The sequence below is a fragment of the Rhipicephalus microplus genome, chromosome 7 (genome assembly GCF_043290135.1).
Source record: "Rhipicephalus microplus isolate Deutch F79 chromosome 7, USDA_Rmic, whole genome shotgun sequence".
In the NCBI taxonomy this organism is placed as follows: domain Eukaryota; kingdom Metazoa; phylum Arthropoda; class Arachnida; order Ixodida; family Ixodidae; genus Rhipicephalus; species Rhipicephalus microplus.
Genome location: NC_134706.1, coordinates 158,472,280 through 158,491,647, shown reverse-complemented (window position 1 = coordinate 158,491,647; position 19,368 = coordinate 158,472,280). Strand labels below are relative to the sequence as shown.

Sequence of the window (19,368 nt, the reverse complement as noted above, 5' to 3'; positions counted from 1 at the left end):
TTACTCCGATATTTCAGAGCTTTGTCCGGACTGCCAGAATCGCAGTGATTTTAACCACATGCTCTGGAGGTGCCCCTCTTTACAAAGAACAAATGAAGAATTTTCTGAGAACTCCTTTCATTTAATGCTCACTAGTCTGGTTCTCATACAACAACTCAAGGCTGTCCAGAAGGTCCACGATGCGGCGGTGAGGCTGGGCCTCCCCGTCCCAACGTGGGAGCGGCCCGCGATCCTGCCCCTATAAAACGGGGGTGGAATCCTTCAGGACCCCAATAAAAGTTTTTCATCCATCCATCCATCCATCTCCCCGAAGGTAACCCTGATGGGATGCCAAGCAGCAGCTGTGCGCATGGCGTTGACCCGGGTAAAACGGTCGTCGACGCAGGCGCTGGAAGAACGGTTTGGAGCAAAACTCGGTATAGCGTTTACTCATAAACATTTGTTTGAAACGCAGACATGGTAGGCGGGACGCGTTGAAGACGCTTGCGCTCGGCTTCCTTGGCTCACGTCTCATCGGTGTTATGCGCACACCATCTGTATTGTCAAACGCGATCGGTGTTTTCGGCTCACCTATCAAGGGCGTCGTTGGTCTTCCACTGCCGACGCTTGCGTTCGGCTTTCCAGGCTCGCGGCTAATCGATGTTGACTATCGTAAACCAGAATATAACAGGTGACATGACCGGCAGACCGCTGCTGCTGTCTGGGTGGTCCAAAACGACCCGGACGGCAGCTAGTATTTTTGGCGGTGCCACTGCGGCTTTTCATGTCATGTGTGCGAGGCGAGCGCACGCCGGCGGCGTCTTCTCTGGATAGCCCGTGGAAGTGAATCAGTGCGTGTTCGTGAGTACCTCTGTGAGTTTGGCACGTAGAGCCACCGCCACCTGAAGAAACTTCGTCATGACCTGGATGCTCTACCGCATATGTCAGCGGGCTGACCAAGCTGGTGGCGTTGTGCGCTGTGGTGGTCAAATCGCAACCGACGCCTTTATTCGGTGGCACGTAAGCATCGGCGTTGCAGTCCCTACCGCATTACTGCGCTTCTACAAGAAACAACAAATGTTGCATCATTCTCTGTGTGCCATCAGACTCTTCGGAGTTGTGATGTGTGCTGTTTGTGCTTGTGCTCATGTTCGTTGCTGAGTGACCAGATTGAGAGCAGCTGTGGTGCCAAGAAAGTGTTGTGTCCACATTTCTGCGGAAACCGTGAATCTGGGCCGCGAGTGTAGGTATTCGCATTTCCGACAAACCAAGGCTCACGGAAAGCATAACTACGGGCAACCTAAGAGATAGTGTCAGCCGAAGAAGACATAACAAATTAAATAGGCTGCTTTTTGTTCGTTCCGTGTATTGTATTACATCTAGTATCGTGTTAATGCATGTAACTGTTATTCCATGCTCGCGTTTCAAAGTACGCGTTAAGGCAAATACCATTAATGGGAAGCATAATGCTGTCGCTTTTCTGTCATTCGAAGATGTTCGAAATAAGTTTTAGCACGAGTGATATAGACGAGCTGGCCAGTGACGGCCAGAAGGAAATCCTAGCGGAAACGAGACGCGCTTTTTAATCCTGTGGTCTGTGTGCGTACTTCTCAACAAGTTTTCTTGCAGTACGCGTACCGCGCCCTTATGTGCCATGAGCCGCGTTAGAGAGCGAAACCGATTAGCGTCTCTTGCAGGCCAGGCTATTACCCTATTGCAAAAACCAGCGCCACTGGGTACCAGCGTCCAGTGCCATGCCTGATTATGGGCTTAGTATGGTGCTGGTACCAGCGCCTCCCAGTGCAGGTACTGGGACGCTGAAGCGGCAGCGTCCCAGTACTCTGCGCAAAAATAGCTTCCCAGGGAGAAAACAGGGGCACCCATTCGCCATAAATAAATAAATAAATATATAATTAAAATAACGCGCATTCGTTATAAAAGTTTAAAAAAATAAAAAAATTGAAAAAAATTACAACATCACCCGACGGGATTTGAACTTGCTACCTCCTGAACTCGGACCGAGTACGCTACCCACTACGCTACGCCACTTTTTTTCTTTATTCCCGGTTTCGCCCTAGGTACAAACATCAATATAAGTCACTGTAAACAATACCATACACATCAGAAGCGATGACAAAACAGTCGCGGAACTATTAGTGGCTACAGTGCTAAAATTCCTTCCGGTTCACCTGAGGTTCAACCGTGGAGAGCCATTACGGACAAAATCTTCTCGTTTGAATACATCATTGTACTGAGCAATGCTTTCGCGGAAAAGCACGCGCGCCGGACGCCTGTCAGGGTCACAGTAGTAACCGGCCATTCTTGCCCGCCATAGATAAAGGAGGCAAAGCAGCATTATAAGATCAAAAGGCAGTCCCTCCTCTTTCTCTACTGTTAAAAACCTGATACCCAGTGATTGTAAGGGAAGTTCCTTTTTTAGAGTTCTCTGTAAAACATCCCAGAAGTAAACCCTTTTCTAACAATGCAAGAAAAACGTGATCTATTGTCTCCGGCTTTGGGCAGATCAAACAGTTCGAACCCCATGGCATATAAACTCCTCTATCTTCTAAAAAAAGTCATAACTGGTAGCATTCCAGAGTGTAATTTAAATAAAAAGCTTTTCGCACTAGGCTGAATTTGCATTTTCTTAACATGCTTGAGAACATCATTGCCTTGTCCCACGCTATCAATTAACCTATACATAGGAATTGGAAAAATCATGTCACATATGTCTTTATGCAATTTCTTTCGCCCGACCGAAAAAAGGTATTCATTGGAAAACCAAACTGACAAGAACTGGACACTGTCCGCAACTTCCTTAAAGAAACCTCGCGCCGCTACAGGAATGCTGGCGGTGCTAACCACAAAGTTAGGTAGAACACGACAAAGGTGTAACTGGCATACCGCTCTTAAGAAGGGGCGTTGACCATCTCGAAAGAAAATAAAACGATTAACTAGTTGTCGCACGAACAGATGCGACAGGCTAAGTCCCCCCTGTTTCACTCTTCGGAACAGGCTCGTCCTACTACATTTTTCCCAAGTAGACCCCCATATAAACACAGCAAATATCCTATGCAGCTTTTGCACATGCACCCGTGAGCAACACAAAACCTGCATCACATACTATAATTTGCTCATTAAATACATGTTGCATACAGTGGCTCTCGCAAACATTGAGAGACAGTTGCCGTTCCACTGCGCTGTCCTTTCGCACGTTTCTTTTAATTGTTCAGTCCAGTAGTTATTAGTGTTTTCGTAGTGCTGGATAGGGACGCCTAGATATTTTATTGCAGTATTAAACCAGTGAACGTTAGCATAGGTATCTGGGGTTCATGTCCAGTCACTGTGACACAACCCCAGACACTTTCCCCAATTAACCCGACTTCCTGTAATTTCTCCAAAATTTTTAACAACGGCAACTGTCTTTTGTACACTTTCTTTGCTGGATCAACACACAGCTACATCATCAGCATATGCCAAAACATTTATCTCGGCGTCAAGCAGTCTGAAACCACGGATGGTCTAGTTTTCTATAATGGCCAAGCAGAAGCTTTCTATGTACAATGCAAACAAGAGTGGACTTGCCGGACAGCCCTGGCGTACAGAACATTCCAGCATAATGGGAGACCCCGGGATCTTGTTAATACTTAGTCGTGTAGTAGAGTTTTTATACGCCAAAACTATGCCCTCTGTAATCACCGATCTGACATTGACATGTTCAAGTATGGAGAATATTACATCTTGCGGGACGCAGTCAAAAGCCTTTTCCAAATCAAGCTGGAGGATCGCAACATGAAAAATAAAGCATCGCAACTTTCAAGGACACATCGCATTGTGTGTGTGTTCATCAATATTGAGCGCCCCTTGATGCCACACGTTTGGTGCTCCCCAACTATTCCTGTGATTACGGACTGCAATCTACCTGCCAATACTTTCATGAGTATATTGTAGTCAGTGTTGGTTAGCGAAATTGGCCTATATGACGAAACTAATTTTAATTTTGCTTTGTCATCCGTCTTAGGTATTAGAATAGTGTGCGTCTCGGCAAATGAAGGTCGTAATGCTTTGATTGCGTAGGCTTGCTTGAAGACAGCTTGTAACACTGGTGAAACTTCTGTTTTAAAAGCTTTATACCACATCGCACTGAGACCGTCCGGCCCCGGTGTCTTCCCAGTGGCGAAATAATCTAGTGCATATTCAATCTCAGAAACTGTTATAGGCCTCTCTAACGCTTCTTTCGTTTCGAGGGATAATTGCGGCATCCGGATCAAGAAAGTGTCCTTGAACTTTGTAACGTCTACTAATGCGGCTGCGAAGAGACCCTTGCAATACCGAAAGAAAGCTTCAGCGCCCTATCGGAAAAAAACGAATGGTGGGCATGGTGGAAACCACCACCCACCATTATAGTGGATTAATGTAGTGGGTGAATGGTGGGAAACGCCCACCATGGCGCATGGTGGGTATGATGGGTGCTGCAGTGCCGGCAACACTTGAGCGCTAAATGACGTCAGAATCACCGTGACGAGCTGCCACAAAAAATAAAATAGAATTCTATAAAAACGGTATAAAAAACACCCGTCCTGTAAAAAAAAAACAAGGCGCCACGGAGGATCGAACGTGCTACCTGCGGATTTTCATTCGAAGACGCTAACCACTGCGCCACACCAACATGACGGTGAATGCGTGTTAAATTTTTAGTTGGCATACAAACTTAAGGTTCAACTTAAGTTATGTTTGTCGTGTACACAACATGGACAAGATCTACACCTGCTACTAAAAATTGCACATTTATTAAACACAAGCAACTGCGGCCTGTAACGATTGCCACTATGTTAATGGCACTAGTGCTATTTTTTTACAATTCACAACTTCAAGGAAAAAAAAACCAAGTGGACTGGGGAGCAGCAACAGTTTACCGGCGGGGTCTGCCAAGTTTAATATCCGTTTCGCGCTCGTTCTAAAGGGCGACATCTGCTCACGCTTTATGACGCTTCTAGGCTCATTCTAGGCTCATTTCATAGATACGCCCGCCTAATTTATTTGATTGAGTATTGGGATGCTTTTCGCATATTGTAGAGGGCAGTCACGCCAGCGCAATGCTGTAGCTCTTTCGCTAAAGCAACAACTACATAACGGCTTGGCCAAAACGAATGCAGTGTGCCGGAAACATTACGCTATCATAATAGTTCACCAAGCACACGAATTGCCACGTCTGAGTTCTTGTACGAAAGCTAGAGAAGTGTCGGCGAGTGTGACCGGCGGCTGTCGGTGAGAGGACACTTAATTACGTTCTCTGGGAGTGCTTTAATTGCGTCGCATCGATGTTTGTTGCTTCTTGAGCGGACACCATACACAATGAAAAATGCTTCATTTAGGTTAATTGATGCCATATGGCTGCACTATATTGTCATACTTAATCGTCGTAATCGTGTATTCTGAAACCCAGAAGCACGGATAACACAATTGTACGGGCTCGGTCAGTAGGCCTAACCTTTGGTGGAAATCATGGTGGTAGAACATGTAGTGTACAGATCCCAGCTTGGTACACTATATAAATTGCCCGCCATTATAAGCCCACCCATCATTTGCTTACTGCTTCCCAGCATTATCGCGATGGTGTTCAGAGATTCTTAGCTTGGTACACCATGTGGCCCACCATAACAAGCAGCACCCATCATCTGCTTAGTGCTTCCCAGCATTATCGCAATGGTGGGAAGAGTTTCTCAGCTTGGTACACCATGTAGCCCACCATGATAAGCACCACCCACCATATGCTTAGGGCTTCCCAGCATTATCGCAATGGTGGGCAGAGTGTCCCATTATTGCCCACTATCTAGCCTCTGCTTTCCACCATCATTTCCACTTTACCCATCATCTGTACACCATACAACCCAGTATGTCCCGGCATAACCACCATATTTTCCACTACGTCCCACCATAGCCATCATAATTTCCACCATGCCCACTAATATTTCCACTATGCCCACTATTATTTCCACTACGCCCACCATGTTTTCCAGTATCCACCATGGCAATTTTTCCAATAGGGCGGTAGTGCTGTTAGTATTTAGCAGAATTCCATTTTCCTCTATTTTGTCGACGTGATTACGACGTGCTCGTGATTTCTCGATTCCAAGCGTGCGCTTGGTAGGAGTCTCCTCCATAGCCCACGCCTCTGCAGTGTTCCTGCTCTACTAGCTGAATTTGTCGTTTCACCGTTCCAATATCTTCCTTATATGCACCAGGCTCCTTGATTTCTAATGCTATCAATTTCTTAAGCGTTGCTCTGAGTTCATTTTCTTTCGTTCTTTCTTGATGTTTTAAAGTACTAGATCTTGGTATGGCTTTCATTCTAACGCTTTGCTTCAAAAGCTCCCATTCCTCGCCAACATTACAGGCTCCTATCACTTTAATGTTCTTAAGTACCTCAATCACAAACTTATTAAAAATGTAATCCCGAAGTAGTTTGGCGTTAAACTTCCATAAATCCCAACTAAATTTGTTTTCTATGTGTTTAAGTCCCACGTTACATTGTACAAGACAATGGTGAGAGAAAGAGACAGGAAAGACTGTGTCACTATTGCTTTTAGCTAACATCTCCCCTGCCTTGTATATCCTATCAAGACGTGCGTGGCTGGTTCCCTGAAAATGCGGAAATTGAACTTCTCAATCTGCTTCTAGGCACTCCGCAACATCATCCAGGTCAGATTCATTCAGGAAGTCATAGAGCACTTCAACACTTCTGTCTCACACATGGCGGTTATTATTTCTATCCTTCGCGATCGAAACCCAATTGAAATCCCCCAATAAACCAAGCTGTTTTGGTGTCCGTAAATGTTGCTTAATTAACGAAAATAAAGTTTCTCGGTCTGCCTCCACGTTCGGCGCATAGACACAAGTGACGCACCATTCAATTTCGCTAGTACTAAAATCACAAGTCACTGTTCTACCTGAGTCACAAGAAAAGGGACTTTCAACAATCAATCCCGGAATCTTTTTAACAAAAAGCACACAACCGGCCGAAGTTCCCTTTGCGTGACTAACTATGGCATAATATTTAGACGTAGACCGCAGCATCCTGCTCCGGGTCTCCTCCTGACCTTCCACTTTTGTCTCCTGCACGGCTAACACGTCAATATCTTGGTCAATTGACAAGCGATACCCTTGGGCCTGCTTTGTTCTGGAGGCCAAACCTCGGACATTTAGGGTTACAAAGCTCAGTGCCCAGTGACCAGCCATCGTTACTCACTAAAAAAAGAGGACGTAGGCCCGGAGCATGGTGCTTACCGTGTACTTCTAGCTCCCTGCTAGACGTCTCCGGAGCCATCCGGTGGTCCGGCATCAGTTAGCTGCTGGTCCTTTGGAGTGCCAACCGGTCGGTCCACTGGTAGATTGGACCTCGCTTTGAGGCCCGAGTTCCGCGCCGGTGTCGCCTTGGCTGGTGGTCCCTCAACTTTGCTCTCATGAGCAGTGCCCGCAGATTGCTCCAGCGAACACTTGACCGCCGAGCTCATGTTGATCCCACGGGTCATTCTGTGCGCTGGCATGTCGCGTCTTGTCGCCGCTTGCGTCGACATGTCCACCAGTTGGCTTTGTGCGTCTTCAGTGGAATCCTCTTGGCTGGCATCCTCCTTAGCCGTTTCTTTCGCCAACAAATTGATCACCATGGCACCCTGCAGTCTCACCGTACATGACCAGTCTCTTTGCACCGCAAGCATTGCATAGGCCTGCCCGGCGCCACAACTACGGTCAATTCCCCTGCAACGCGCACTTAGTGCGGAAGGTCCTCCACCGTAACTCCACTCTTTAACTTGAGTAGCACGGTTCTCATCGTCGACGCTTTGTCGCTGACGCCATCGACTCTCCAGCCCTCTCGATTCACTTCGACAACATTGCCGAAGGCCGCGAATGCCTACCGCACATCCTCATCGGCGACTCCGTAAAGCAGCCAATGAAGTCGCAGTTTTATCTGCCGGTCCTGGGGATCAACGATGAGACACCAGTGTCCCTTCACCTGAAGTTCCTTGAAGGCGAGCAGTTTCTTCGTCGCGTCTTCTCCGTTCAGTATATCCGCGCAGACGTGATTAATCTGGTGCGCTCCGAGTGCTATGACGTCCGTTAGCACTCCAGTGGGGCCCAACGCATCTCTGAAGTCTTCAATCCTGTAGGGTCTCGCTTGAACGTCTCCATGCAAAAACACAGTATTTAAGGCAACGCGTCCTGTTGGCAGATGAGGCAGAATCACTTAGTACTCTTCAGTTGACCTGTTACCGCGGCCCGGCCGCTGAAGCCGCTCCGACGGAGCCCTGCATCCTGCGTCCGTTCACTACCGTGGCCAAAAGCAGAATACTACGCTACGCCACAACGTGTATGTGGGGTTTTAAAACAATTATTTATCCGAAGAACGTGCCATTCAGCTTCATGTTTACAAGTCGCACAGTCAAGACTGACACGATATTCCTTTTCAATAAACGATAGGATCTTGATTCGACAGCGACGAACGGCTTCCGGGCAACGAATAATGAGCAGATATTAGCAAGAGCGCAAAGTTTTTTTAAGCATCTACATCTTAACTCTGAAAAATCTCAAATTTACTGGAGGAGCAGCCACAGATTGTCAGCTCTCGCTGCCGATAGTCTTTTTTCATTTCATAGCCGTTTCTAGCACTTGCAACAAGTGCAGATGATTTACATGTATTGTTAGGTAGACATCCACGCAACCGAGTGGATATTGAGTATTTTTCTTTCGCGCAAGCGACGATGTAGCAGTACACGTCTGGCGAGCCAGGTTACATATTTGCAGTTATATCAATACCTGCAACTAAGAAACCGTCAAAGAAATGACTAATGCAATCCGCTGAAAAAGTGTGCCGGCATGTTAGTTCACTAACGCGTACCAAATTGCCAACTCGAAATTGCATGTTCTTACCTGCGAGTCAGAGAAATACCAGCTCCTGAGCTCAGAAGGAAGCTTTCAGTGACAGCCTACGTTGCTGAAATTATGACACATCGATCGTCGCCGTTCCTTGTGCGGGCACCACACACGCGGATAAATGGTCGATTTAGGCTCAGGGATGTCTAAATTGTACTTTACAGTCATTCTTAGACTTTAGAATAGTGCCTACTTAAAGTAAAAAGCACTGGCAGCAGGTACACCGACGCGGGCGGCACAATATGTTTCGCTGGGACGGGGCACTGGGTAAGGCTACTTTCGAAGCAGCTGAGTTGTGATGCTTGAAGTTTTTGCATTTGAGCTTCGCAATATTTCTATCTGTTACCTAAACTGTTTCTGAAGTAAGTGGAAGGTCAATCAATGCCAGGTATGCACTTACGGAATGGCGATGGCGAGTGACAGGCGTTTGTCCGGCATCTGCTGGCAGTAAACAGCGGGCGTGCCAGTGTACAGATATACGCAGTTATATGAATACCAACAGTTAAAAAAATATAGAAATACCAATACAACCGGCTGAAAATGCATGCCAGGGAGTCAGTTCACGAAGGCGTACTAAATTACCAACTGAAAACTGCGTATTGTTACATATCAGTCGGACAAGTACCGGCTAAGTGCGCCGGCAGCTCTACTGACGCCGACAAGAGCTCTCGCAAGTGGTGCCCCATCTTCGGACTCCTGTGATCATGTTTTCATCTTTCCTATCTCTCCTATCCCCTCAATATGTCGTCGCGCTCGCTCTCTGGCATACTGTTTTTTTTCTCTCTGTACACCTTTATTCAAATCTTTTGAATCCTTCCTCACCTCCTTGTGAGCTACTGTTGAGGTGTCGCTCCCTGAAGCAGACAGCTACAGGGCTCACTTTTCTCTTCCTTTCTCTCTTAGAACCACTTAGTAGGCAGCTTTCGTTGACAGCCTGCGTAGCTGAAAGCGCAACATTCGATCGTCAGCGCTCCTTGTGCGAACATCGACACATGACAAAATAGTTGGTTTAGGTTCATGGATGTCGAAACTATACTTTACAGTTATTCTCACACTTTAATGCCGTGTGTACACGAAGAAAGAAGCGCTGGTAACATAGATACCAACGCGACTGGCATGACAGGTTTAATTCTCACTGGGCTGGGCACTGAGTGAGACCACTTACGTATACTCGGTATCGGTTAGGGTAGCATCTCTCCCTGCCATCGAATCAAGGGTTTTATATTCAACGAAACCGAAACAAACCACGGCACACGCTACAATAACATGCACGCTGCAGCTGCGCTGGTAGAAACAGTGCGTGCTCCAGTATTCACCAGCACTTGCCAGTGAAAATTCCAGCGCTTCGCAGTGCGCAACAGCATCACAGCGGTTGAGCCAGCGCCCCTACCAGTGCGACACAGCTTTTTCCCAGTGCGCCCAGCGAAGGAACAGTGATTAAAAGCGTGTACCAGCGTCTCCAGCGTGTACCAGTGCCAAAAAACGTGCGGCCATCACGCTGTTTTTGCAACAGGGTACGTTTCCATTTCTAACAAGCTACCCTACTGCAGTTGTGCCGGTGCAATCTGTTGCATTTTCTCGCAAGTATTGGGGTGTACTCTGTACTTTGTGGGATATCCCGCACCACCAAACATGTAGCTCATGACATGTCAAAGCAGAGAACGCATTATCATTTTTTGCTCCGGATTGCCCAATTGGCAACCGGGGGGGCTCCCAAGGTGTCGCCGTTAGCAGCTCCGAGGGATGACGATCTCCGCAGACAGTGGGAGCGCAAGCTCCGGAGGGCTGAGAGGCGTCTGACTGAAAATTCAGCGGTGTGGCAACATTATTTCAAGCCAAGATACATCCTGTGCGAATATGTGCACGTGATAAACGGCAGTGAAGTGCGCATTCCAAGAGAAAAACCGCCACTGGTTTCTGATGTTGTGCCATTGCTTTGGTCAGGTTGTCAAGGAAGTAACTAACCTCATTTTCTCATGGTTGCATGAACGTGAAAGCAAACGTTCGTTAGAAGTAACCACATCCGCAGATCTGCAGGAATCCACCATGGCCAGACAACGTAGTCGAAGCTGGCATGAAAAGAAGTAGTAGGGCCACCTAGCGGCATCCGCGTAAAAGCTGACGCGGGAGCTCGGCCGGTCGCGCCACTAGATCAAATTCTACTTCACTATAGTGTTGACGCCGCCATTCGCGACTGCGATTGGCTTCACTAAGCCTCGCAATGTCAGTGACTGCCGGGAAAGGTACGTGCACACTAGCTGGAAGCATGCCACGATGGCGTCCCGCCCGTCTATGTGATCGCGCGGCAAGCAGCGGCGCACTGCACATTCACAGCGCACGCACCCGCCGGCTCGTGGCTTTTCGCTGACAGATGGAGAGAGGTGGCTTAGGTGAGATGATGCAACAGCCTCTAGACTAGCTAAGGCCTCTCTACTTCCTCCTCTTCTTAGTGCCTACGTCACCACACTACGACGGAGCTGCTTCGCCGTCTTTCGACCCGCTTTCGGGAAGCTCCCCTTCCGAAGCAACCCGTCTCCATCGCTCCGCCCCGGTCCGACCGGTTTTGTGGTATTTGCGCTACTGCACACGCACGGAATAAAACAAGCCGGAGTGCCGAATTTTGGGAAATCCTCTGTAGCGTTTTTCTTTAAAATCTGACCTCAAAATCAATTCATTATTGCGTGAAACACGTGCGTTTGAGTAAACGTTGTCTTTTGGAACATTGATATTGGGTTTTACACCAGGTTTTCTTTCTATTTTTGATATTTTAGCGCAATGCTGAAGGGGGTGAAGGCATCCGCAGGACCATAAACATCAGTGGACACGCGGTTCATGTGGCGTTTGGCTAATTTTTCGAGCTGTTGCGTTGTAAAACTGTGTTTCTGTGTTTTCGTGCTCTGTGCATCGGCGAGAGTGTTGGTAAATTGCCTTATTAACGATGGCATGAGTGAGTCCAACCAAGAGTGTGTGCGTCGAGTGGGCAAGCTGTGATAATGCCTGGTCATTGCTGTGTACCGCGGTGCCACGGGAACTATGACGGTGGAGAATCTGTGCGGGTGTTCACGTTCCCCTCGGACCCAGTGGATTAAGGCTCAGTGGATTAAGGCTATTCGCTGTGCGGACTTCACACCAGGAAAGCGATCAGTAGTAAGGCTAACTTTACTATTAAGTGCCGTTTTCTACACTTCCTGTGCATTGAATAACACCACGGGGATTGATGTGAGAGATAACGAGGACGCCCACACTAGATTAAAAAGAATGTTTGCGTGGCAAATATTAGGGGGTGACCTTGTATAGATGACATTCGGCACCACGGGTTTCTTGAGTAATATTCGAAGTGTCCACTACTTTGCTGCCATGAAGATGAGCTACTGCTTCTTAACTTAAAATACTACGTTATTCTGTCTTTTTTTATTATCCAAGGTCTGCGAGCGCCACTTCAGACCATCCGACATGGTAAACACAACAAGCTATGTGGATACAAAGACAGGCAGAGTAATTGAAGCAAAGTTGAGGCTTACCCGTCTTCGACCTGACGCAGTTCCAAGCACATTGCCGAACTGTCTAGCTTATCTTTCCGCCACAGCCGCAACCACATCTCGAGAGGCCCCACATGAGAAGAAAGCTCGTCGAGAGGCAGCTTTAGTGTAAGAAGCCGTCAACCTGTCCATCGAGACGCATCTCCAGGAAGAGCGAAATAACAGAATTGACACTTTTCAGGCACTCTTTATCTGCCTTCCACATATCAAGGTTTCAAAATTCTGGACAGTTTTTACGCAGCATGACTGCGTACTTTTCCTCAACCTGACTTTTTATGGTGCCCCAGCTGTCATAAAATCAGGGAAAATCACAGAGGACCTCTCTTTCACGCTGTTTTTTCAAGACGTTGAGGTCACCAAACTTGATGGCATCGACATTCCCAAAACTGTGAATGACATTCGGTGCTTGACGCGTCTTCTGGAAGCTGTTGAGAGATTTGATGAGACACTTACATTAAAGTCCGAGGACAAAACCAGTGGCATACTAAAGCTCGTGGTGTCGCTTCTTGAGGACGCAATGAATCAAGAAATGCAAGACGAAAAGTGACGCGATGCTTGTACATTCTTAAGGGAACAAGTCATGCTCCTTTTAAGCAAGTCACCCTGCTACTCTTCAGACTTGCTAGTATTTTCGAGTCTCCTATTTACCATCTCTCCTCACGCCTATACACACTTGAGGAACTACGGAGGTCTAAAACTGCCGCATGAGTCAACAATCAGACGTGTATGCAATTCTCATGTTGTGAATCCGGCAGCTGAACAACAGGATGTTTCATTCTTGCTGTATGCGAAGAAACTCGTGACTGCAATGAAGGATCATGAAAAAACTGTGGTACTCATGATGGATGAAATCCATATACAACCGTATTTGTATTACAAAGGTGGCACAATCGTCGGCGTTGCCAGTAACACTTCGAATGCAGCCAAGACAGCACATGTATTTATGATGCAAAGCCTTCTTTCAGCTCAAAAAAGTGTTGCTCATATTTTGCCAGTTGATAAAATCAACGCTGAACAGCTTCACACTGTCCTCCGGAGCATCATAAGTGAGCTTGAAAAAGTTGGTCTTCGCGTCATTGCTGTTATCACGGATAACAATTCTATAAATCGCAGAACAATGTCTCTTTTTGGAAATTCATCAAAATTCAGCAGCTCCTACACGCACCCATCAGATCCGACACGTCCTCTTTTTTTTGTTGTTGATCCCGTTCACCAGTTAAAATGTGTTCGTAACAATTGGATTAATCAAAAGAACAGTGGCACATGCATATTTTTTCTTCTCTTCTGGATCTGCATGGCAGCCCGAAAATTCTCACAGCATCTTTCAAGACCCTCCGGGATCTTCACTCAAAGGAACAAGATCAACTTGTGAAGGCTGCTCCAATGCTCTCAATAAAAGCTCTCAATTCTTCCAGCATGGAGAGGCAGAATGTTAAACTTGCCCTGAAAGTGTTTAATGCATCCACGACAGCTGCTTTAGAAACATATGACCAGCGCTATGACTTGCAGCACGCACCTGCAACTGCAGAGTTCATAAGGATTGTAGAAACGTGGTGGAAGATTATTAATGTTAAGTCTCCCAACAAAGGACGACGGCTTCGTGATGTGCTGCAGACTCCCATCACGCAAACATTGTGCCCACAAGTGGAATTCCTTCGAAGCATCATGCAGTGGCTTGACGTGTGGGAACAATTGAAGTTCGATAACGGAATTCTCACACGGGTGACCCACAGTGCTTTTCAACTCACTACAGAGACATTGATCAAGCTTGTCGCATATTGCCTCGAAGAGCTTGAATTTGACTATGTACTCCTGGGCAAGTTTCAGACAGACTATTTGGAGGAAAGATTTGGCAAGTATCGACAACTTTCCGGGTCTCAATACCATGTCTCTATTAGGCAGATATATGAATCCGAACGCAAGCTTCGTCTACAGAGTGCCCTGAAGTTGCCAGAGATGGATCGGAAACGCCTTCAATCAAATTTGATGAGGCCATTTTGCAGAAATTCAAAATTGAAGTAAATGCTAAGGACATTGAAATAAAGGCCCCTAATCTTCCTGCCATAACATACGTCGCAGGCTATTGTGCCCATGCGGCATTCAAGAAGCTGTCATGCACTGCGTGCAGAACAAACTTAGTGGAAGAAGAGGACATCGTGTTGAAAAACGCAGAAGTAATAGAGAGAATGAGTCGTGGAGGACTTAAGTTTCGCCAACCTGCAGTGGTGAACGCTGTTATGACCGCCGAAATAGTGTTGGACAAACTACGAAGTCACAAGTATTCTACTGCCTTTCATGCACTCCCCAATCAAAAGCAAGTCCTTTTTTCGCTGACGTGCAACCTCTTGATTGAGGGCAGCCATTTGGAGGAATGTCATAGCGGTCACAGCCCAGGATTGGTGCTACAACACCTAATTAGTGCTGCAACCAACATTCTGCTGAAAAACTATTGTAAACTTAAAAACGATCAACTTGTCCAAAAGAAAGTGGCCTAAAAGCGGAAGCTGTACACCTTAAAACCTTGACGGTTCGGTACTTTCACTTGTCTGTAAAACGTCACGTGCACTTGACCATTTACATATTTTAATAAACATTTTTGTTACACCCAACATTGTTCATTTGTGTATTGTTGAGTGAAGTAAATATATATAGATTATGAAGAGTCTGGCTTTGGTTGCCGTAAAACAAATAGAAAAGACGCATACGCTTCTAAAAGACTGTTGAATCTACAATATATATATATATATATATATATATATATATATATATATATATATATATATATATATATATATATATATATATATATATATATATATATATATATATATATAAGGCACGGCACAAAAAAGAGAACGAATGGAGAGCTTGCAACGCGCCATAAGTACGCGGCGAGTGCGCGGCAGGCGAAGGAGGGAGACGTCACCACGTACTGTTAAGAGGGCGTGAGCTACTTGGCACTGGTCCAACACCTGCGGTGATAGGAGTGGTTCGGGTGGAGGGACAGCATAACACAGGCTAGTCAAAGAGCTGCTTCGCCTCTAAAATGAAAAAGGCAGCAGTTGGGCGCCAGCGGTTACGAGAAAACCATGAAGCGCTGGAAGGCCCACACCAGCATTCCGGTACAGCAACTCGATGTTTAGCTTTAGCGCAAGTTTCTTCATCTGGACTTCAGACATACGTAACGTGTGTGAGTGGCTGTAGTTTGACTCATACTTCTTTGCGCCGATATCACCATAAACCTACCAAGCATCCCTAAAGCAAGCCTAGAAAAGCCCTAGAAACAACATAAAAACAACCTGAATGACTATCTAAGGCCTTAACACAACATAGAAGCAATCAAGTTTGCCTCCAAAATTGTTAAGTTTCGCTGTTTCCAACTTTGAGTCATTTATTACTGCAAGCTAAATCCTTTTTGTGCGTGGTATAGCCAGTTACATCACTTGTCAGAACCGAGTACTGCTAATTACTCAAGATAAAACCACTATTCCCTTTAGCGTATTTGCGTATTCAACTAAGACGTGCAAAATTTCATATTTGTTTGCCTAATACGACAAAAATAGGCCGTTCATAACCATTGAATCCACACAGGAAGTGAATATTCATTTGTGCCTATTTAATTCTTGAAATAGGCGGTACTGAACTCGTCGGCGTGGAATGCCGTACGAGTTGGAGTCTAGGCGAAAAACCGTTAATAAACGACAAACGAAAAAAAAAACACGCAATCGTTTGCGTTCAAGCCGCCATATAATTAGCTGCTGCAGTTAGCCACTTTCCCTATATTCCACAGCAAATTCTTTCAAAAGCTGAAAAAAGAGCAATAAATTTACGTTTGCAGAGTTTTTTTTACAGCTGGATAACACTAACTTTTCAGAACGTATGACGGAGAAGCGTGCTGTGTCGCTGTGTAATTACGCTCTCTGATTTCAAGAATCACGAATCGCCGGCTTGTCCCAGCAGCTATTCTGAAACGTAAAAACCCCTTTATATATGAACATCCGCTTATTGTGATATGAGTGCAATTTATTGGACGTTAACATGAGAGTGCCTGTGAAGTAGCGAAAATATACCACCACAGAAAACGTAGCTGTTAATGTTCGGGATCAAAATGTTTGACTTTCACAATGGGATTACGCCACATCCTGCATTAAAATCATGTAGTTACGAGAAGCAGAATAAGAATTTTTCCGGTAAAGTCTTATGATTTCGCTGGATAAGTGGAAGGGGTTCCTTCAGGTGACTTTCTGAGACTTCAATCATGAATAATAGTATATAAATGCATCTGAAGGGAAGACTAGCCTATATCATATCTAAAAAACTGAATAAACGCTTGAATGAGTTTTTTACTCAGAAAAAGAGAAGTCGGACAAATATTTTGTATTTTATTCAGAATATTTTTGTACCATTCACGTCAGATTTGAATAGACGAGGAACTCACTAAGTAGAATAATGCCCTGGAGGAACACAATTAGGACATCAGTAGTCTCTAGCAAAAGAACTACTTCCTGATCACCTTTACCAATGTAAATGGCTGCCTTGAATAGTATAACCAACTGCGCAGCCGTGCCTCTTTTTCGCAATCCCGAATCAAGCCCGTTTATTCTTAGATGATTTCGCACCGAACGCATTTACTGAATTGTGCGTGCCGCGCACGGGCTCTATATAGAAAAATGGCTGATCCCTGATACAGTGGGTACCGATGATATGCGAAACACGAATGAAAAATGATGATATGTCACTTTAAAATCAGCACAACGTTACGAGGTGGAGGTAAATGATTCCGTGCACGACTTCCGTGTCATGATTATCATGTTTGGATGTGTCGTTTACATTCGTCATCTATCCACGTCACGTTATACCAAATTTAATATATGTGGAGCTAGCGAAACAGTCGCAAGCACGCTTTGAGCGTAGTATGTTGTGATGTCCCTACATGACACGCGTGTCCGAATTATCATGTTTGCACCAGTTATATAATTCGTCGTCCATTGACGTCACGTAACACCAAATTGGATGTATGTGGAGCTAGCAAAACAGCCTTGAACGCATCATGAAGGGCCCAATATACTCAACTTTTTCTTGTTAGGGTCGGTCGCTTGTGTTTGCCATGCAGTCATGTCATATCATACCAGTTTAGCAACATGCCATGTGAACCAAACTACCTCAAGGATGACACGCGTGTCACGTATAAACATGACAACAAACAACGTCATAGCACCCGGCCTTGTGCGGTTTAACGACAGTAAAGCATTGGTCACCGCCTTGAACCAAACTTCATCGCCAGTGATGCTGCCCCAAGGCACTGCTGAGAGCTGCTTCGCTGACAGCTAGCCTTTCTTGCTGGTTTCCCTTCACACAGAATCAACGCCTTTGTCGGCTACAACTGATATGGAGGCTACCACTGTTGCTTTAAATGACACCATAAGTCCTCACCTCACTGCCGAGCAACAGAGCGACCTCTTCGACCTTCTCCAAAAGCACAGCCTTTTGTTTAGACACATCTGTCTAGACACATCTGTCTATCTAGATAGATAGACACATCTATCTATCTATCTATCTATCTATCTATCTATCTATCTATCTATCTATCTATCTATCTATCTATCTATCTATCTATCTATCTATCTATCTATCTATCTATCTATCTATCTATCTATCTATCTATCTATCTATCTATCTATCTATCTATCTATCTATCTATCTATCTATCTATCTATCTATCTATCTATCTATCTATCTATCTATCTATCTATCTATCTATCTATCTATCTATCTATCTATCTATCTATCTATCTATCTATCTATCTATCTATCTATCTATCTATCTATCTATCTATCTATCTAGCTAGCTAGCTAGCTAGCTAGCTAGCTATCTATCCATCAGCTGCCTACGGATGTATTTATCACCGGATATTCTATACTAATTTTTGTTGACTCCTTGTTAAGGAGGCGATATATGTAGTATATACCACCGTATAATATATACGGTAATATATACTACGTATATCACCTGCTTATCTAAGATAAACCAGATTTAGTATTTAGCGGTGAGAAAGCTTGTCGAATAAGTTTGAGGGACCATGACATGATTAACAGCGGCTGGTGAAAGTACTAAATCCGGAAGTTACCTGGATGTGATCTTTCTTATGGTGGGTGCAGAGTCTCCACACCTAATTTTTTGCTTACACCATGGTTGAACTCATGCTGTTTGTGGCACAAACTTGACTGCAGAACGAAAACTCTATTAGGACGAAAGCTTTAGATGTGTCATCAGACGGAAAAGTTGTTCAGCATTCCACGTGGGAGTCCTACTGCGGTGGCATCGCCACAAGTTTGGCGAAAAATCACCACCATGGGATAACGTACCCATATGATATCATGATAACGTGACGTATAGCCAGCCTCGTAACCTTGCCACATATTCATATACTTATGATAAAGTCGCATGTGACGTCACCGCATGACGCTGTAGCTTGGTCAAATGAACGCTGATCCATGAGACGTGTGAAGAAAGGAAAAGTGCAAAAATATGACAAAGTCTCTAATTTTTGAGGCATTGAAAAGCCCCATTAGGTGTCGAAGGCTTTCGGAGAAGGATGCGACAAGCTCACTACATTGGCTTGAAAAAAAAACAATTTTTTTCTTTGAGTCAATTGCAGCTGATTCTTCGGCGAGCCTTTGAGTTCTATTTTTTTAACGTGAAAGTGTTTTATGCTTGGGTCCAGCAATACTCCAGCAACGCATTTCTGTATCGGAAATGGCGTGAGACAAGGAACACAAACAATTGCCACAGAACGTTTTTGAGCAAGCAGAATGTTCTCTCAGAGGGAGTGGAACACACGCCCTCTCAGTTCGTGTCAAGAAATGACGAGCATGCTATCGGCTGCACCAGTGTCATTTTTCTTTCTTTAAATGACTG

General features: G+C 45.3%; 1 pseudogene; it reads left to right on the top strand.

Annotated features, from left to right (window-relative positions):
• Positions 1-13,712: 13,712 nt before the first annotated feature.
• LOC119180164 (uncharacterized) lies at positions 13,713-14,974 on the top strand (annotated as a pseudogene).
• The last annotated feature ends 4,394 nt before the right edge of the window (positions 14,975-19,368 follow it).